The following is a 22,462-nucleotide window of genomic DNA, read 5'->3' on the forward strand; positions in this document are numbered from 1 at the left end:
ATCTATAGTTGGAGACATTTTCAGATGCTCCTAGTAAAAGCATTTTCTTTCCAAGAGTTATTCATGTTCACAACATACTGTCCTGCTGCTGCTGACTGCAAGTACCATCAGCTCTAAATTATCTCAGCTGATGGAAAGAAGCAATAATACAGATGACTCAAAAAATCATCTTTTCATAGCTCTGGAACGTTGATACAAAGATATATAGTTTTATTTTTTTAATTTTGCAGCAGGAGTGGCAGCAATAAATTTACATTTCCAATTATATAAAATGCCTAGCTCAAACACTGCTCAAACACTGATGGCATCTCAACAAATGTTTCCCTGCTTCTCCTAACCCTTCTCTGACTTTAGGATGAGAGTCATGCTGCTTTGTGCACATCCCAAACGGAAGTGGGAGCAGTGACCGTGACTTAGTTAAAGACAAAGGGGCACCTAGTCTACGATGAAAAGGAGGCGGCAATAATGAAGGCACATGTGAAAAAATGGGAGTCAACTATAAAAACCAATGTGTCTTTCCTCCTACATCTATGTCATAGCAGCTAATTTATATTTTGCATTTATTTATTGGTGTTATGAAAGGATAAAATTCAATGCCTCTTTTCTTATACACTTATACAAGACTTTTTCTTTTCCCCCTTTTTACTGTTACTATGAATGAAGGACCACACTTCTCTTCTGTGTACACCATTCCAGTCAGTGCTCCTTCAACTTGGCTGCACATTAGAATAACCAGAGGAGCTTTAAAAACTTCCCTATGCCAGAATGCACCAAAGGCCACTAAGTACCATCCGAGTTAGCAGTGATGGAATCCAGGCAACAACATTTTTTAAGGTACCCTGGTGATTCCAACATGCAGCCAAGGCTGACAAGCCCAGAAGTAAACAGACTAAAGTGCATCTAAACAGCGCCCGCTTTTCCTGGGTAATCTCATCTGTCTCCACGTGGGGACACCGCGCCTCCTATTCTGGCTGGACTTGTTCTTCCTGTTCAAACGTGTCCCATTTTTACTCAAGTTCTGCCTGGCGCCGCTTCCAGAACTCCAGAAGTAAGGTGACTAACAGAGAGAGAGAACAGCAGAATGTGGATCTTCAGTGATGACTGATGCTTCAGAAACCAGTACTTAATATTTATTACCCTTAACACTTTCGTAAACGGTTAATAAAATCACATTTATTTATAGGCGATACTAAAGAGAAACATGAGTTAATGCCTTTTTTTAAGAAAAAAGAAAATGTAGATTATTTATTGAACTTTTGGAAACAGACTAGCTCTCTAGCTCAAGAAAAAGTTATTAACGTGATGGTCAGACGCAGGTGACTGTGTCTGATGCTAAAGTACCTGCTACCAGCACATTATGCCCACTAAAAACACAAATATCAGGGGGATGGGTATAGCTCAGTGGTAGAGCACGTGCTAAGCATGTACAAGTTCCTGGGTTCAAGCCCCAGTACCTCCATTAAAAAAGAAAATTAAAAAAAAGTAAAATTAACTGTCACAATTTAAAAGCAGTGCACGGTCCACCCTCCAAGCCTTCTCCTCACATCCCTGTCTCTTCTGTCCAAAGGACCTGAGGGTGGGGAAGGGGATAACAATGCTTTAGTAACCCTTGCATTTCTATTTTCCACCACCCCAGTCACACAAAATTAAAATAATATTCTTAAATATGGAAAACTGCCATTTTCCTCAATCTTCAGTAAAGTAATTTTTAGAAATCGTCAATCTGTTTTAAGACTCGTAACTTCAAATAGTAGACAAAAACAACATGAAATGTTTATTGAAAAATATGGCTTCAGGGTAAATCCCCTAAGCCCTTCTTCCAACCAGACTGTTACCCCTAGGCCCTAACTCTAGAGAAATTCCAGAATAACCACTGTTCCCTCCACCATTATACCTGAGTCTCTACCATGCTCTGAGAATAAAGAGAAAAAAGACACAGTCCCTGCTTCCGGGAGCTCCTAGGTGCACAGGACTCATCATGAAATGATGGCTGAGGAGGCGTGTTAAGACGGCTTGGATAACAGTCAGCAGTGGGTGCTCGGGGCAGAGAGCCGGAACTGTAGCCAACGCTCTCCCAGAGGAGGGAACCACTGTGGTGAGTTCTGAGATGCCCTAGAAGTGATCAGGTGAAGTTATAATGTTAAGGCCATTTCTCCCTGGGGAGCTGCACATGCAAAGGAGGGAGGCCAAAGAGAGCCAGGTCACTTCCAGGAACTGCAAATAGTCTAGAAGTGAGAACAGGGTGTGGGAGGCAGGTGAGGCAACCAGGTGGAGAGATCACAGGTGCACATCACACAGGACTCTGTGTGCCTCCAAGGTAAAGGAGACATGCAAAGTGATCTAGAAAGAAAAAAGATAGAGGCAGGGAGACCTATTGGCAGGTTCATGTGAAGGCCTGCTGAGGCCCCGCTAGGAGGAGAGAGAAGAAAACATTTCAGCAGGTGGACGGATTGGCCACAGATGTGATGGAAGGGCAGGAAGAGGTCAAAGATGCCGGCCAGCTTTCTGGCTTTGGCAGTGTCCTAAATTATAGTGCCATTTCCTAAAACAAGAAGGGCAGGAAGAGGAGCAAGTCGTGAGAGGAGACAACTGATTCAGTTCTGGCTGGGTGCCTGTGGGCTCCAGGAGAGATGTCCAATAGGCAAATAAAAGTCTAGAAATCGGGAGAAAGTTCTAGGCTGAGCCAAGTAGTTTTCCTGCTTCAAGAGGCTAATGGTTGTGAGTGGACAAGCTCACGAGAAGAGATGTAGAGGGGTAGCTCTCACCGTCCTGCACATGGGAAGCATCTGGGAGCCTTTAAAACATAGTGCGCCCCAGCCTGGTGTGGGGCCTTTGTACTGTTTTTTGTTTTTTAAATACTTTCCTTTTTTGGGGGGGTAGTTAGATTTATTTATTTTAATGGAGGTACTTGGAATTGAACCCAGGACCTCTTGCATGCTAAGCAAGTGCTCAGCCACTGAGCCATACCCTCCCCACCATTTTTTTTGTTTTTAGACATTAGCTGTACTGAGCAGTCAGGGTTGAGAATCAACCTGTAGAGAGCAGAGAGCCTTGGGGTAGAGATCAAGGAGAAGCTTCCCAGAGCCCTGCAGACCCCAGCAAGGGCAGCCGGAGATGCAGGGAGCCTCGGATGGGCTGTGAGGAATGTGAACTCAACACTCCCCAATGACAAACATGTTTCAAGCACCCACTTCCCAGCAGTGTTTCTTCTGAGTTTACTACTTTTCCAGTAATACTGGGTGAGAATAGAAATAATCTGGACAAAGGGATCAAATTCAAATGCTCGTTCTGACCATTCTTAGCTGCGTGATTACTGATTAAAAGGTTACCGGTCTGCCACGTGTAAACTGGGGGACCTAGAATCGTGCTCGTGGGCTGCTGTGAGCGTAATGAAATGACAACTATAAAGGCACTCCTGACTCTCAGAGGTAATTGCTACTATTGTCCCCATTTGGGACACCAAGAAACAGAGTCACAGAAAGCTTCAAACATTTGCCCAAGATGAAGGTTAGTGTCTGGAATCAAGCCAATGACTTCGTGGATCCAGAGCCCAGGATCTTCTTACGAATAACACGGCACTGCCCAGGCTCCCTGCTCCAAAACCCGCCTCCCTTTGGCTCAGTTCCATGGGCCCTGGGCTGCACAGATGTCGTCACTGCCTGCCTGCCCGCCCGGTGTCTGACCCCGGCACTGCTCCCTCCATCTCACACACCGCTTCCTTGGGCACACAAACCCTCACGAGGCCATTGCTGTGGGTACTCGGATGTTTACACGGAAATGCAGGTGGCAGCCCAGCTTTTTGCTATAGATGCTGCTGTCAGTGGAGGCAAAGAGCTCACAGTTGGTGGCGGAGGCCACTTCTGGTATCCTCCTTGGCTGGAGAGCTGGATGGAATCCAGTTTCCCTCTGCAACTTAGACATCCAGCATGAGAGTTATGTAAGGCCATCTGGCCTCTCAACATAGAAATGATGCCCCCGCAGTCGTACTTAATATTGTAATCTCCTGGCTCCACCAGGGAGCAGAGGCCATGGCCTGTTGTCCAACAAGTTTTGTTTCCTTACACGACAGCTACAATGGGGTGAGTAAACACCGGACCAGAAAATCTACAAAGCCCTCGTGTACTATTTCCTGACACTTGCAGGTCACCCAAATACCCCAGATCCTTCAAGTAAACAACTAGTAAGAGGAACTGAGCTGGCTCGTCTGTCAGATCCCTGATGGCAGGACGGATTTGTCCTCTCCTGCTCTCGGGATCATCCGTTCTCCTTCTGTGTGCCCTTCCCCGATTGAAGGAGACTGTTCTTTGTTTATGGGCTATGGAGTATTTGTGGCTGTCTGACGAGAACCTTCGAAACTAGAGCTCTTGGTGAGAATGGAAGCATGGCACCCACGTCTCATGAGCTCAGCTACCGAACAGCCTCATCTAGCCAAGACTGTGGCCAACACCAGGGGTCCACGCTGTTGAGTGTTGGGTCTGGAGAGCAATGCCTCCACCACTGAGAAGCTGCCCCACCACTTGTGCCCTTGTCCCCATCCAGGGGGAGGTGACGCATCCATGGGGTGAAAGCCTTGAGGGCACTAGGTGACTGTGGACCAAGCTGTGACTGGCTGGTCCTGCCCCCCAAGTGACCCATGTTACCCTCACATGCAGAAAATCCCCAAAGAGACCCCTGCTTGAGGGAATGGGTCACCTATAAGCCAACTGTCCTCGGGCCACCTAAGAAGCAACACAGTATACACAGTGAGCCGCCCACTCACTACAGTATCCAAGGCTCACAGTTCCCTCATGTGACACCATGTACCCCCAGCAAAAAGAAGACCGTTACTTTGTAATTGACTTGAGAATTCTACTGAAAACACTGCCTTCCACCTTCCACTTATGAAGTTCTTTCCACTGTGTCCCCTGCTCTGCAATTGTGCAATCAGTCCAGAGCTCCCTCATGAGAAAGGAAGGAAGGGGCCGGGCAAATCCAATAAAGGAATGGCACAGCCTTTAGCACCAAGATGGTGGAAAAGTCAACTCCCAGTAGATCTTGAGCTTCAATACACACTCACCGAAATACAGCAGGATGTTAAATGGCACTCCCACAGGTCCCAGGACAGGTTCAATGCTGACCATAAAATGTCAAAGGGTGAGTGGTGGCCCAATTTCTGGGAATCCCAACACCTTTCCCAAAGCAGTTGGAATATTCCTCCCACTTATTAGCATATGAAGATACTGAGTGCATAAAATCTAACAATCCCACACCTCGTGGTTGCTCTCTCTGCTGAGATAGACAGCACACACACTGTCTGTGGAGTGTGTATCTACTTTTACTTTAAACTGGAGCACCCAACCCCCATGCCTCATGGCCTTTCTGTTGCCTTCTGAAACAGCCCACTCTGTCTATGGTGTATATATCTCTCTGAATAAATCTACTTTTACTGAACTGTGGCTCTCGAATTCGTTGCTGGGCAAACCAAGGACCCACACTTGGTGAGGTGCATCCCAGGGACCCAAATACGACCTGGGATATGGCCATCCTCTCCCTCACATTTTCCTGTATCATACATTCCTTCTCAAAGGATCTCACCTTGTGCACGCCAAAATAGACAGCACTCATGTGTCCTGACCAGGATCTGCTCCTGTGTGTATCATTTCTTATTTCCACTAGAACATCAACTTCAGGAGGACAAGGATTTGGTTCTGTTCACAAAGGAAGCACCAGCACATCACAGGTGCTGGAGAAGTATTAGCTGAATGAATGAGCTGTGGGAAGTCCTGGGATTTCCACCTGGAACTCCTAGCCTCTTGGGTCCCAGCTGACTACAGGTGCTCCCTGCTACTCATGGCTGACCTCTTGCCACCACTCTCTGCTCTGCCATCACCTGAGCTGGGATGAGCTGAGATGGGCACACACCCCGGAGAGCATGGCGCATGGTTCATGCCGTTACAACACACTCGCCCCTTGACTGTTAGAGGTTACTTAGGGTGGACAAACTGAAGGCAGCACCATGTGCACCGCCCTACCCCACAACTCACTTGAAGCACCAGGACTGCACACAGGGGAAACGCTGGCCCTTTGCAACCTAAGGAGAGGGACTATGGGTGAGAAGAGGGTCTCTGTCAACTAACAGTCTCTTTACAAGCCCAGTCTTAGGAAAGCTCTTTAAAGATACTTTTTGTATCATCCTTGTGTTTCTGTAATCCCTCTAGATTTTGTCATTTTAATCTACACATCAGAAATACAGATATTCTTGAAATCTCTATTGATTTTCAATGAAGAAAATCCTCAATTTCCTACACTGCTAAGAAAATTACTGCACTTTATTTAAAAAAAGCAGCTTCCTTTCATGACTTCCTATCTTCAAACACCTAATTTCACAAGAATCAGTGAAGCAGGACATGAAAATCATGCTGTGCTTTATCACCTACAGGTGGGCAGGGATGAAATGAATGAGTACTGATCTCATGAGACGGGTGAGGGTGAGGAAGGACCAAGGATGAGAAACCAACATTTTCTAACCCATTTCTCTTTTTCAGAGTCCCAGACAAAACAGTGTGATTGTATCAACTAAAACAAGAATATCTGCACCCTTCTAAATGCACGCTACAACTTTACTACTACACACGACACTCTGTCACTGACCTAAAGGCTGATGACAGCCAAGAAATTTGCAGGGATCTTATTCTGTGCTCATCCCTTTTTGTCTTTGGAACCTCAGGATATTTGCCTCCTCTCCCTGAGTGTCATTTTCCTCATCCTTCAAATGGGAGTGTAACAGTCATTTATTTGCTCAGGGTCTATTCGACAACTGGAGACGGCTTATGAAAACAACAACAACAAAAAAAGCAAAACAGAAATTCTGATCTGTGCTGTCTTCCTCCTCCTCCCTGAACATGAATGGCATCTTTCACTGAATCCCGAACTTAAGGAGTAGTTCTGATGAGGAAGTCACAGGACTGCCGTGTAACTGAGAAATGACCTGGTGTAAAAGAATGAATTGCCAGCAAATCCTCAAAACCCATAAGGGTGGAAACCCTGGGAGCTACAGGCATGGGTGGGAGTTCCTTAGTACCCCATTTCACAAATGGGGAGAATTTTGCAGGATCCATGAAAGACACAGATAGCCCAGTAAAACCACACCATGTTTTGGAGTACACCAGGGCCACGTCGATGCTGACCTGTACTTCTTCGTGTCCCAGAGCAAGGGCCCTGGGCAGGGGTGACTGTGTTTGAGGCTGGACAAGAACTTTCTGTTCTGTCTCTTTTGCTCTCTCTCTTCCTGCAATAAAACAACTGGTAGGACTCTGGTGGGGAGCAATATACCCACATTCTCTGGCAAGCCACACACCAGGCAGCTCTAGCTGATCTGAGAGAGGACTCTTCAATGAACATATATACATCAAAGTCAGGCAGAAGGCTGCCTGTGACCTTGGGAATCCAAACCAGCTTGTCCTCTTAATCAGGATATTAGACATCTAAAGAAAGTGTGCACCAGATGAAGACGATGCATTAGACAGCGTTGGTGGTTATGGCCAGCAGTATCTAAGGACAAGTCATGCTCTGGCAGATGGGAGCATTTTGGTTGCTTTAAGAGTTTGCTACTGAAGGGCTGGGACATTTCATTGGGCCTTGAATCTCCACACCTCTTTACTCACAAAGGCAGACAAGTTAGGTGAGCCTGCTCAGCCTTTATTCCAACTTCCTAACCAAAAGGCTATGAGGTTGAAAATATATTTCTCAGACTCTTCTGCAGCAAGGGTTCCAGATGTGGCTTTAAAAATGCCCATCAGAGATTGAGATTTACAAATATTAACTACTATATATAAAAATAGCTAAAAAAACTAAATTTCTTCTGTATAGCACAGGGAACTATATTTAATATCTTGTAATAACTTTTAATGAAAAATATTATGGAAAGGAATTCATACATATATATGTGTATATGAATGACTGGAACATTGTGCTGTACATCAGAAATTGACACATTTTAACTGACTATACTTCAAATAAAAAAAAATATATATATATATAATGCCCATCAGCAGCTTCTGAGTGTCACTTAAAGCAGAAACCCAGATGAATGGAGGCAAAGGTGGGTGGAGGAGCTACGTTATTTTGCTGGGGTGGATGCAGCGGGCATGGCAGGGATCTAGAAGGAATGCTCACAACAGCCACTTACTGATCTGCAAGTGAGTTTTGGTAATAGCTTCCTGAAATCCTCCCCACCCCTCCTGATGAGCCAGGTGTCTGGCGTTTCTCTGGAAATCACTAGGCACAGCCTGGGACTCAAAGGTAAAAATTAAAAACTGCAGTAAGGTAGCGAAGAGGCTGGCAGGACGTGTTGGACAAAAGTAGGTCAGAATCAACAAAGAATGGGGAGGGGATACAACGTGGGCTGAGGACCCTGACTACAGTTGTGGATTGTCTGTGTTAAGGACTCTGAGTCAGTATGAGTAGATGGATTGGTGTGGACTAAAATGGTGGCCATTGTTCAGATAAATATGTGATTTGGACTTTATTTATTAGAGGAGGGATTTTTTTCCCCCTTCAACATTGATCATTCCTAGGGAGCAGAAAAATACTCTGCCACACAACATCTAAGTGCAAAAGAGATGCTACGGGATGGTGGTGGTGTGAAAAATTTCAGTCCCGCAGTTCCAAGGTTTCCTTAATGAGGTTCACAGCAGTTGGTACTTAAAATAAAATAAGGTACTTATAATAAAGACATCATCATATGTACATATCCTTAAAGATACACATATGGTGCTATAAGTGGGCCTGAAATGTGTTCTACATTCTAAAATTCGATGAAATAAAATCAGTAGCTCAATATGCCTCTCGGCTCTATAAACATGATGTAGCTAATGATCACAGAAAACAAGATCAGCTAGTAAATTTGAAATTTGTCTTTTCCAGTGTCAAAGATAATATTTTTTGCTTTACTTAAAAAGCATTTTGTTAATTTGGACTGTCAGTGTCCATTGGTATATGGGGTTCAGTAGATATGTTCAGATGTTCTAGACAGTGAATCAGAGCAAAGACTGAGGTTTAGACAGTAGTTAAATGCCTCACCCGTGTAATCATCATCCACATATTGCTATACTGAAAATCCTTAAAACTGAGAACTTCATTAAAACAACTAAAAGAAAGGGAAAAAAATAGCCACAGACTAGTGGAAGATTTGTAACGTGTAAAAATGACAAAGGGCTATTCATGAGCATATTCTTAAAAACCCCTACACTTTAATAAGTAAAACAACAAACGGACAACAGGTTGCACACTTCTCCCTGTAGGAGAAGCCATGCAGATGGACTCTTATGTGAATGGGGCTGGAGCTGTAGAATTAGTTACTCTTGCAAGTAACTCAGTTAAAAACAAATGCAAATGGGATACACTTCTACAATATCTGAGTAAAAATCTTGGAAAACTTACTCCTCTGTTAAGCAATGACAATGGCAAAATTTGTTAAAATTAACCTCTGCAGAACTCTGGAAATTTAACCAAGGCTTCCAGCAATAAGGGGAATGTTTATTTGAGAAAAAATAACAGCTAAATCTCCATAAAGATAGTCAGTTTTGTCATATCGTAACTTGAACTACCCCCATCCCCGTATCCTCACCTAAATGGTGGCCTTTAAAAGCAACAGTCTCACAATCAAGGAAGGGGCAGAAGTGATTTGAAGTTACCCAAAAAATCCGCCCCCAGAGAGCTGTCACTAATTCACCTATCTCAAACTCATGCTGTGCAAACAGCCTGTCCCCAGAGTGTTTGTGGAAAACAATCAGCAGTGAGTAACTTTACAACTGCATGAGGCAGTGGTACCAGTACAGGCTAATTAGATGCTGACTAGGAAACTTAGAAGGCAAAATTGAGTATTGAGACTTTCTGGGGGTGGAGGTAGGGTTAAATAGCTCCAAAAAATTCTGAGAATTGTAGAAGTGCGTACACATGTGTGGCATATGGCAAGGAAAGATCTGAGAAAATCTTAAGCCTTCAACTCTGGCTGAACTTGAGGTTCTGCATAAGCAAGAACTAAAGTCTACAGAATAGCTGCAGACTGCCTGCCGGTGCTGAGGGCATCCTTCAGCATGCAGGCACACAGCCACCTGGCAACAGCTCAAACGATTGGCTCCAGGCATTGAAAGAATTCACTGTCCAATCATTATTACAGTGATGACAACTAGGCTTTCTGCACACATACAGATCTCATGGCCATGCATGATAAAGAATACAGACTTTACAGAATTTGTTCAGGAAAGTAACTAAATAAATATCTGCAGCAGCAATGACAATGGAAACAATGATAAACCCTGGAGATGAGGAAAATCTGGCTTTCAGATCTGCCATATTGTAATATTTTAAATGTCCAGTTTTCAACAGAAAATTACAAGATGTACAAAGAAACAGAAAAGTTTGGCCATAACACAGGGGAGAAAGTAGTCAATAGAAACTCCCTGAGGAAACCCAGACACTGGACTTACTAGACAAAGACATAAATAAGGAATTACACATATGATCAAAGAGCTAACCGAAACCATGCCTAAAGAATTTAAGTATGTGAACATCTCATTGTACAGAGAATATCAATAGATAAAATTTACATTAAAAACCAACTGGACATTCTAGAGATACAAATATAATGACTAAAATGAAAAATTCAATAAGAGATTTCTCTGTAGATATGAACTTGTTGAAGAAAAAGTCAGTTAATTTAAAACTACTGAGATTATCCAGTCTGTGGAACAGAAAGAAAAAGGAATGAAAAAAATGAACACTGTGTCAGAGATAGGTTGGACACCATCAACAATACCAATACATATATAATGTGAGTGCCAGAAGGAAGGAGAGAAAAAAAGGGGTAGAAAAAGTATATAAAGAAATAATGGCTGAAAACTTCCCAAATTTGATGAAAACATTAATTTGTACATCCCAGCAGCTCAACAAACTCCACGTGGTATGAACGTAGAGACATCGAAAATAGGCACATCAGACTAAGTGTGTCAAAAGAGAAGAACAAAGAATCTTGACAGCAGAAAGAGAAAAGAGGCTCAACATATTCAAAGGCTCCTCAGTAAGACAGTTGATTTCTCATCAAAAACCATGGAGACCAGAAGGCAGTGGGATGGTATCGTCAAAGTGATAAAAGGAAAATACTGTCACCAAGTATTTTATAGCCAACAAAATGATTCTTCAAAAAAAAAAAAGAAGAAATTAACACACTTCTACAAAATCTGAAAGGATCAATTGCTAGCAGGCCTGCCCTACAAGAAATACTAAGGATAGTCCAGCAGGTGTAAATGAAAAGACACTCACCTGAAAAATAAAGAGCACTACTACATGAGTAAGAAAATAAAACAGTATAAATACAGTATTACATGTACGTGTTTTCTTCTATTTGATGTAAAAGACAACTACATAAAACAATACTTATGAAACAGTGTAGTAGCACTTATAAATGCATAAAGGTGTAACTTGTATGACAGTGACAGCATGAGGAGGGGGAGGGAAAAGATTGATATCAAAGCAAAGTTTTTGTGTACTATTGAAATTAAGTTGGCATTCATGTGAACTAGATTTCTTTAAAACAATATGTTAATAATAATCTCCAGGGCAATGGAGGAAAAGGAGGAGGAGGAAGAGGAGGAGGAGGAGGAGAAGAAAAAGATAAAATAAACAACAAATTAAAATGGCACACTTGAAAATGCCTACTTTGTAAAAAAAAGTGTAGTAATAGAGCATTGGGGAAATAAAAAGTCATATAGAAAGCAGATAGCAGATGTAACTTCAACCTGATAAGAAATTACATTAATGTAAATGAATTAAATATTCTAATCAAAATAGTAAAGGCAGAAATAAATGGAATAGAGAATAGATGAAGAACAGAGAATAATCAACAAAAAGAAAAGTTGGTTCTTTGAAAAGATCAAGAAAATTGACAAATTTTTAGCTAGTACTGAAGAAAAAAAGAGAGAAGGTTCAAATTACTAAGATGAGAAATGAAAGGAAGGATGTCACTACTGCCGTAACAAAAATAACAAGGAATATAAGGGAATACCATGAATACTTGTATAGCCAATAAATGAGATAATCTAGATGAAATGGATAAATTCCTAGAAGGATATGTGTCTAAATCTAATTCAAGGAGAGATAGAAAACTCAAATAATCCTACAATAAGTAGTGACTGAAACAGTAATCCAAAACATTCCCACAAGGAAATGCTAGGCCAGTATGGCTTTGCTGGTGAATTCCATCAACTAATTAAAGAAAAAACAAAAACAAAAAACAAACAAACAAAAAAATGCTTCACAAACTCGTCTAAAAATAAAGAGGTGGGCACACTTCCCAATTCATTCAATGACACGAGTATCACACTGATACCAAAACCAGACAAAGGCATCACAAGAAAACTAAAGACTATCTCTTATGGATATAAATGCAAAAGTCCTCAACAGAATAAAAGCAAATCCAATCCATTAACATATAAAATAGACCACAATTCAGTGGAATGTATCCAGGTATGCAAAGGCACTTCAACATACAAAAGTCAATTCATGTAATATGCCATATTAATAGAATAATAGATAAAAACTAGGAATAGAAGAGAACTTCCTCAACTTGACAGAGAACATCTATGAAAAACCTGGAGCAAAGATCATACATAATGGTGAAAGACTGAATTATTTCCTCCCAAAATCAACATTGTACTAGAGGTTCTAGTCAAAGAAAACAGACAAAGAAAATAAAGCCTCTAGATTAGAAAGAAAGAAATAAAACTATTTCAATTCCAGATGACATGATATTATACATTGAAATCACAAGGAATCCACAAAGAAAAAAGAGAGAGAGAGAGAGAGAAAAAAAACTATTAGAATTAAAAACATAGTTTGACCAAAATTGTAAGACACAAATCGATATATAAAAAAGTAATTATATTTCTATACAACAGCAGTGAATAATCTAAAAATAAAATGTAGGAAACATTTTCATTTACAATAGCATCAAAAAGAATAAAATACTTAGGAATATTAAGAAAAATATGTGGAATACTGAGGAAAATGTCTGAAACTTGTATATTGAAAACTAAAATACTACTGATAGAAGTTAAAAATGACCTAAAATAAATGGAAAGCTCTTCTGTGTTCATGGATCAGAAGCCTTATCATTGTTAGGATGGCATTTGTCCTCAAAATGACCTATAGATTCAATGCAAATCTGGCTTTTTGGGAGAAATGAGCAAACTGTTCCTAAAACTATGGAAATGCAAGATACCCAGAATAGTCAAAACAATCTTGAAAAAGAACAAAGTTTTGAAGTTTCCAAATTCAAAACTCAGTAACAAAATGGTAATCCATACAGTGTGGTACTTGCATAAAGGACACACAAATAGATTGAGAGAAAAGAACTGAGAGTCCATAAACAAACTCTTACATGTAGCCAGTTAATTTTTCGTAAAGGTTCCATGACAATCCAACGGGAAAAAACTAATTTTTACAAAAATGATGCTGGGACAGCTGAACATACACCTGGAAAGAAAGAAAACTGAACTTTTATCTTAACACCATTTATGAAAATTAACTCAAAATAAATCACAGACCTGAAATTATAAAACTTTTAGAAAATGAACAATGAGAAAATCTTCAAGATTTTGAAGTACAAATACTTCTAAGATATGACAGCAAAAGCACAAACAACAAAAGAAAATATATCAAGTGAACTGGACTTCAGTAAAATTAAACACTTCTGTGCTTCAAAGGACTTCATCAACAAAGTAAGAAGACAATTCACAGAATGGGTGAAAATATTTCCAATATTTTCCCTGATAAGGGACTTTTTATCCAGAATAGACAAAGGAGACTTAAAACATGAAAATACAAAGACAAATACAATTAAAATGGGCAAAGAATTTGAATAGATGTTTCTCCAAAGAAGACATACGAATGGGAAATAAGCACATAAAAAGATGTTCAACATCAGTAGGCATTAGGGAAACAGAAATCAAAAGCACAATGACATGCCACTTCATACCAACTAGGATGACAAATATATATGATATATGATATATAAATATGTATCTATAAACTCGGTAATAAAAAGTGTTGATGAGGATGTGGAGAAACTGGACTCCTCATACATTACTACTGGAAATATAAAATGGTGCAGTCACTTTATAAACTACTTTAGCAATTCCTCAAAATGTTAAAAGTAGAATACATCCCAGCAATTCCATTTTTTGATATATCCTGAGGAGAACTGAAAATATGTGTTCACACAAAAACTTGTCCATGAGCATTTCAGCAGAATTATTCATCATCAACTGATGGATGGATAAGCAAAGTGGTGTATTTATAACAATGGCATATTATTTGAACACAAAAAGGACTTTGGGTACTGATATATGCTACACCATGGATGAGCCTTGACAACGTCACACTAAATGAAAGACGACAATCAAAAAAGGCAGCATACTGTATGGTTCTACTTATATGAAATGCCCAGAACAGGCAAATCCGTAGAGACAGAAAGTAGAGTGGTGGCTGCTGGGGTCTAAGGGAAAGGAAGTTTAGGGAGTGACTTACTAAAGGGTACTGGTTCTTTTTGGGAGTGATGGCTACAAAACACTGAAATGTACTTAAAATCCTAATGCACAATTTCAAAGGCTGCATTTTATGGTATGTGAATTATATCTCCATAAAGCTGTTACTTTTGAAGCTGAGCCCACATATGGAGCAACTGGCCCAGCACTGACTGCAGCATCTGGAGGGGGAGTGACCCACCCACCCACCACAAAGGAAAGGATCACCTGACCCAGTGTTGGAGGGGTGCAATCTTCTTGCCGAAAGACACTGTGAGCAGCACAGACAAGGGGGCAAACAGAGCAAGGTGAGTTTGTGAAACAGGGCGAAGACACAAAGGCCTCTCAATAAAACCATTAAGAGCACACAGTCTCTAGGAGAACACATCTTTGTTTTTAAAATCTTTTTATATCTGTTTTATTCCTATTACATTTTTAATCTTTATTTTTAAACAGTCCTATATGTTTACAATTCTCATTTCATTTATATTCTCTTGGTTTTGATCTGTTATTTATTAGTCACAGGTTTCAAATATTGTATTTTGAATTTTCTCTTCTTTTTATTAAGATTCTTAAAAGATATCTCAACTCGATTCCTATTCTGCTTCAACTTGCTCTTCTATTATTGATTATACACTCTTTTCAAACCTTCTTTTCCTCCATTCTTTTAAAATTCTCTCTCTCTCTCTTTTAAGTTTTATTCCCACATAGGCTTTAGATAGATAAATAAATAAACTCCTTTAAGGACCACAATAGATAACTGATACTCCAAAAGCCACAGGGCCAGAGAGATATGAGCAGAATGAAGAAGCAGAGGAAGTCCTGCCAATTAAAAGAGCAAGAGAAATCCCCTCAAAGAACGATCAATAAAATAGACATTGATGGCCTACTAGATCAAGATTTCAAAAAAGAAGTGATCAAATTACTGAAGGAACTAAAATAGATAGTCTTTAGAGACATAAAATACATCAAAAACAAAATAGAAGCTATAAAGAAGAGCCAAGTAGAGTTGGTAAATTCTTTGGCTGAAATGAGATCTGACCTAAAGGCTGTACAAAGCAGGCTAGATAATGCAGCAGAACGAATAAGCGACCTAGAAGACAGGACAACAGAAAGCACCCAATCAGAACAGCTGAGAGAAAAACAAATATAAAACAATGAAAACAATATAAGGAACCTATGGGATAATATAAAGCATGCCAATCTATGCATAATAGGGGTACCAGAAGGGGAAGAAAGAACAAAGGGGATGGAAAAGGTAATTAAAGAAATCATGACTGAAAACTTCCCAAACTTAAAGAAGGAATCAGACACCCAAGCACAGGAGGCTCAGAGGGTCCCAAACAGGAAGAGCTCAAAGAGAAACACGCCAAGATATATCATAAATCAAGATGGCCAGACTGAAGGATAAAGAAATGTTCCTAAAGGCAGCAAGAGAAAAACAAAGAGTGAGTTACAAGAGAAGGCTCTCAGCTGATTTCTCTACAGAAACACTACAGGCCAGAAGGGAGTGGCAAGATATATTCAAAGTCCTGAATGAAAAAAAAAGATGCAGCCTAGGATACTTGCTCCAGCAAGGCTATCCTTTAGAATAGAAGGAGAGATAAAGAATTTCACAGAGAAGCAAATACTAAAAGAATTTAGCAACACTAAACCCATGCTAAAAGAAATATTGAAAGGTCTACTCTAAATAGAAAAGAAGCAGGATGCTACAGAAATGAGAATTCATGACTGTGAGAGTATTTTTCCTTTCTTCTTTTTTTTTTTTTAAATCTTGTTCTCAGTAGGATGGGTTTCAGATTACATTAATATCTGTTTAGTACACACAGTTACAGTAATTGGTTAACAGACTTACAAAAAAGTGTAATCACAAGCCAAAAACTTACAAGTGAGTCACAAAAACTAAATACAATACAAAGGAAAATTACCATACCACAAAAGGAAGAAGAAAGGAACCAAGAAGAAATACCAAATCAACTGCAAAAATAAGTTCTAAATAGCAATAAACTCTCATCTATCATTAATTACTGTAAATGTTAATGGTCTAAATGCTCCAGTCAAAAGACAGAGTAGCAGACTGGATAATAAAGCAAGAAACTTCAATACACTGCATACAAGAGACACACTTTAGGGAGAAGGACACATATAGATTGAGAGTGAATGGACGGAAAAGGATATTCCATGCAAATGGAAATGCCATAAAAGCAGGTGTAGCAGTATTGATTTCAGACAAAATAGACTTTAAAACAAGGGCCATAAAGAAAGATAAATAAAGACATTTTATAATGATTAAAGGATCAATACAAGATGAAGATATTACAATCATTAATATATATGCACCCAACATGAGCACCTAAGTACATTAAACAACTACTAACAGAGATAAAGGGGGAAATTGATGGGAATACAATCATTGTCAGAAATTTTAACACCACATTAACATCACTAGACAGATCTTCCAGACAGAAAATAAATAAGGCAACAGAGAAATTAAATGATACAAGAGAATAATTGGATTTAGTGGATATTTTCAGAGCATTACAATCCCCCATAACAGAATAAACAATCTCTTAAAATGTGTGTGGAACATTTTCTAGGATTGATCATGTACTTAGTCACAAAAGAAGCCTCAACAATTTTAAGAAGATAGAAATTATCTCAAGAATCTTTTCTGACCACAATGCCATGGAAACTAGAAATCAACTTCAGAGAAACAAAGGAGAAAGAAAGGAAAGCATTGAGATTAAACAACATGCTATTAGAAAACCAATGGGTCAATGATGTAATCAAAGTTGAAATTAAAGAATACCTTGAGACAAATGAAAATGAAAACACAACCACACAAAACATATGGGACACAGCAAAAGCAGTGCTAAGAGGAAAGTTTAGGGTAATGCAGGCCTTCCTCAAAAAAGAAGAACAATACCAAATAAACAATCTAACCCACCAGCTGAAAGAACTAGAAACAGAAGAGCAAAAACACACAAAAGTCAGCAGAAGGAAGGAAATAATAAAGATCATGGAGGAAATAAATAAAATAAAGATTAAAAAAATAGAGAAAATAATCAATCAAACCAAAAGCTAGTTTTTTGAAAGAATAAATAAAATCGAAAATCCTCTGGCCGTACTCACAAAGAAGAATAAAGAGAGAGCACAAATTTGCAAAATAAGAAAGGAAAATGGAGAAATTACAACAAATAACATAGAAATACAGAATATCATATGAGAATATCATGACAAACTACATGGAAAAAAATGGATAACCTAGTGGAGATGGACAAGTTTCTGGAAACATACAGTCAACTAAGACTGAATCAAGAAGAAAGTATCCACTTGAACAAATGGATCACTAGGAATGAAATTGAATTAACAATAAAAAACCTCCCTACAAATAAAAGTCCAGGACTGGACAGCTTCACCGGGGAGTTCTACCACACATACAAAGAAGAACTCATACCAGTCCTTCTCAAACTCTTCCAGAAGATTGAAAAGAAGGAATATTCCCAAACTCATTCTATGAAGCCACTATTACCCTGATACCAAAACCAGGCAAAGACACCACCAAAAAACAGAATTACAGACTAATATCACTGATGAACACAGATGAAAAAAGTCCTTACCAAAATACTAGTAAATAAAATCCAACAGCACATAAAAAAGATAATACATCATGCTCAAGTGGGGTTCATCTCAGGGACACAAGGGTGGTTCAACATATGAAAATCAATCAATGAAATACTTCACATCAACAAGAGAAAGGACAAAAACCACATGATCATCTCAATAGATGCAGAAAACTTTTGATAAAATTCAACACCCATTTATGATAAAAATTCTCACCAAAGTGGGTATTGAGGGAACATATCTCAACATCATAAAAGCTATAGATGACAAACCTACAGCCAGCATAGCACTCAACGATGAAAACCTCAAAAGATTCCCACTAAAATCTGGGACAAGTCAAGGATGCCCACTATCACCACTCCTATTCAACATAGCCTTGGAAGTCCTGGCCACAGCAATCAGGCAAGTAACAGAAGTAAAAGGGGTCTAAATTGGAAAAGAAGAGGTAAAAGTGTCACTATATGCAGATGACAAGACAATATATATAGAAAACCACACAAAAACTACTAGAGCTGATCGAAGAATTTAGCAAAGTAGCAGGTTACAAGATTAATGTTCAAAAATCAGTTGCATTTCTTTACACAAATGATGAGTCAACAGAAAAAGAAAGTAAAGAAACAATCCCCTTTAAAATAGCACCCAAAGTAATAAAATATCTAGGAATAAATCTAACCACAGACGTGAGAGAATTATACACAGAAAACTATAAACCATTGGTGAAGGAAATTAAAGAAGACTTTAAAAAATGGAAAGGTATCCCAAGCTCTTGGATTGCAAGAATCAATATTGTTAAAATGGTCACACTGCCCAAGGCAATCTACAGATTTAATGCAATCCCTACCAAATTATCCTGGACATATTACATAGAACTAGAACAAATCACAATAAAATTTATATGGAACCATCAAAGACATAGAATTTCCAGGGAATAACTTAAGAAAAAAAGAAAGAGGCTGGAAAAATAACTGTCCCAGACTTGAGACAATACTATAGAGTTACAGTCGTCAAGACAGCATGGTATTAGTACAAAAACAGACATACAGCCAAATGGAACAGAATAGAGAGCCCAGAAATGAGCCCAAATACTTTTGATCAACTAATATTCAACAAAGGAGGCAAGAATATACAATGGAATAAAGATAGTCTCTTCAGCAAGATAAACATAAGACAAGATACAATAAACCTCCTAGGAGAAAATACAGGCAAAATATCTGACATACATCTCAGAAATCTTCCCCTAGGGCAGTCTACCCAAGCAATAGAAATAAAAGCAAGAATAAACAAATGGGACCTAATGAAACTTACAAGCTTCTGCACAGCAAAGGACACCTTAAGTAAAACAAAAAGACAACCTACAGAATGGGAGAACATTTTTGCAAATGAAACTAACAAAGGCTTGATCTCCAGAATATATAAGCAGCTCATATGACTTACTAAGAAACAACCAAATAACCCAATCCAAACATGGGCAGAAGACCAAAACAAGCAATTCTCCAAGGAAGATATACAAATGATCAATGGGCACATGAAAAAATGCTCCATATCACTAATTATCAGAGAAATGCAAATCAAAAGTACAATGAGGTATCACCTCAAACCAGTCAGAATGGCCATCATTCAAAAATCCACAAATGACATATGCTAGAGAGGCTGTGGACAAAGGGAAACCTCCGACACTTCTGGTGGGAATGCAGTTTGGTGCAGCCACTGTGGAAACAGTATTGAGTTTCCTCAAAAGACTAGGAATAGAATTGCCATATGACACAGGAATCCCACTCCTGTGCATATATCCTGAAGGAACCCTACTTCAGGATGACAGCTGCACCCCAATATACATAGCAGCACTATTTACAATAGCCAAGACATGGAGATAGCCTAAATGTCCATCAACGGATGACTGGCTAAAGAAGTGGTATATTTATACAATGGAAAACCACTCGGCTATAAAAACTGACAATATAGGGCCATTTGCAGCAACGTGGATGCTCCTGGAGAATGTCATTCTAAGTTAAGTAAGCACCGTAACAAGGAATAAAGAGAAGTTACCTCTAAGTACAGATATTTTGATTAAAATATACATACAGAAAGCAAGTCACCCCCACGACTGCTGCCAGGAGGAGCATCTGAATGTAATAGCCCAGCCCAAGCAAAGTAGATTCCGACCTTCTCTCCGTAGAATTTCCTGTAGAAAGACAGAAGGTAGTTTCAGAAGACACACATATTCACACTGTAGCTTCATCCTCATGTTAATTTCTTTTTTCTTTGTTTTTTGGTGGGGCATAAATAGGTTTATTTATTTGTTTTTTAAATGGAGGCATTGGGGATTGAACCCAGTACCTCATGCATGCTAGGCATTCACTCTACCACTGAGTTATACCCTCCTTCCATCATACTAATTTCTGATTCTAAATCAAGGGGGCTTTAAGTTTAAACCTCTGACTCAATTCACACTTAAAACATATGCGCTTTCACAGCAGCCCCCAAATTCTACCGTGAAATAAGAAGTATTTTACGTATCATAGAAATACAGATCACTGGTTCACCTGCTGAAGAGAGATAAATGAGAACAGAGCAAAGGAGGGGACGAGGCCGACTCCGGAGCAGATGCAGGGGATCATCACCACTCACTGGACAGTCTGGCACATTCAACAAATCCCACCAAAGATCATTCTTAACAGGCTTGACACAAGTGGACTTCAACTACTGGCTCAGTCATCTGAGTCTGCCTTATCTCGGGAACTTCCCTGGAGCAAATGCATCGTAAACCACAGATAATAAGGAAATGGCTGATAATGATAACAACTGGGAGTGCAATGTCTCTCTGACAAAATATTTATAAAACTCATGTAGGAATGGAAGAGGGCAGGAGGGATGTGGCAGAGTAAGGAACTGCCCTGTATTCTTTGTATCTAGCACGTCGGCTGTTCCTAGGTTTCAAAAACCCTTCAATGTTACTCAGTTAATCTGGAGTAGACGGAACAGGCCAGGGAGGCAAGATTAGAAGAAAGGAGGCAGGGCACGAAGCGGTGCCAGGCTGGTCCTGAAAGGGAGACAGACACAGACAGGCAGACACAGAGGGCTTAGGGATGAGGCGGAAAAATGAGGCGGCGGCTCAGGTGTGTTTGCTGCTGCTGCTACTTCCCTCAGCTGGAGCACTGCTGACGCGGCAGTGCTGGGTAAAACCTGTGACTTTCCTCAGCTCTGAGTTCTCTCGGAAGCTTCCGGCTCAGTCTGGAGCTGAGATGAGCTCCGAGGGCTTAGCCTAGGGGGGACTCAGCTCTGAGAACAGCCTGGAGTCCTGAGAAACTTCACGCAGGAACCCCTAGGGCTTGACCAGCGCTCACAGGGCTGCTGTGAGACCAGCTCCATCGTCAGAGACCTGGGCGTGGACCATTCCATGGGGAAAATGGCTGAGCCCGATGCCAAATCAGATAGGAGGGACAAAGTGTGTTCATTCTCATGTGACTGGTCTTTGTGGCCTGGCTCACAGATGGCAGGCTCAGGATGGTGTCTGGCAGAGAAAACCCTGGCAATGGGTTTGAGATGTCTTGGACTCTTTCTTGTTAAGCTTTTTGTAATACATTCTTATCAACTATCCATCCTGAAAATGCCACATTCAAAACTGAAAGAATGTTAGAAGTTGCTTGCTCCAACTGGCCAATGGTAAACACACCCTGCTACAGTTAGAGAGCTGGTCAGGCAGCCTCTGCCTGCATATTTACAATGACGGAGAGTTCATTACTTCCAAAGGTTACATGTCGGCAAGAATGTCAGAAAGAATTTTTGAACCTTAAACAGATGTCTGCCCCCTAGTCCTTGCTGAAAGGCTAGAAATAATGAGGATCCCTTCAAATGTAGTTTTGTCTGATTGTTATCTCTCTCTGTCAAAAACACCCCAATTCTTAACATCAATTTTTCAAAATTCAGCTTTGATTTCTTTTTATCAAACTTATACCATACATTCATTAAAGAGTCAAACAGTTCTCGAACACCGATTGTAAAAAGGAGCAGTTCCCAACAACCACCCTATTTCCTGGTCAGAAGCAACAATGTTCAGCTCCTACTGCTGACTCTTGGAATAAAAACTCCCTATTTCTGACTAATATCCTTGTAACACAGCCTACTGACTTTTTCAGCTTTATGTATCACCTATTTAACTTTCTATTTTGGAAAATGAATATTAAGCTCTCTTTCAAACCACATCTCCTCTACACACCCAAACCTTCATTCTTCCAACCTTTTGATACAAATACATTATAATTTTGATCAGCTCAGTA

General features: G+C 39.9%; 1 long non-coding RNA gene across 1 annotated transcript in view; it reads right to left on the bottom strand.

The window, feature by feature from the left end:
• Nucleotides 1-22,462, bottom strand: part of LOC141579673 (uncharacterized) — a 36,756-nt gene that overhangs the window by 11,354 nt on the left and 2,940 nt on the right. Inside the window, exon 2 of the long non-coding RNA XR_012511535.1 lies at nucleotides 20,268-20,367. This is a non-coding gene — a long non-coding RNA (uncharacterized LOC141579673). The remainder of the gene's footprint in view (nucleotides 1-20,267; nucleotides 20,368-22,462) is intronic.

This window comes from Camelus bactrianus, chromosome 13 (assembly GCF_048773025.1).
Source record: "Camelus bactrianus isolate YW-2024 breed Bactrian camel chromosome 13, ASM4877302v1, whole genome shotgun sequence".
NCBI lineage: Eukaryota > Metazoa > Chordata > Mammalia > Artiodactyla > Camelidae > Camelus > Camelus bactrianus.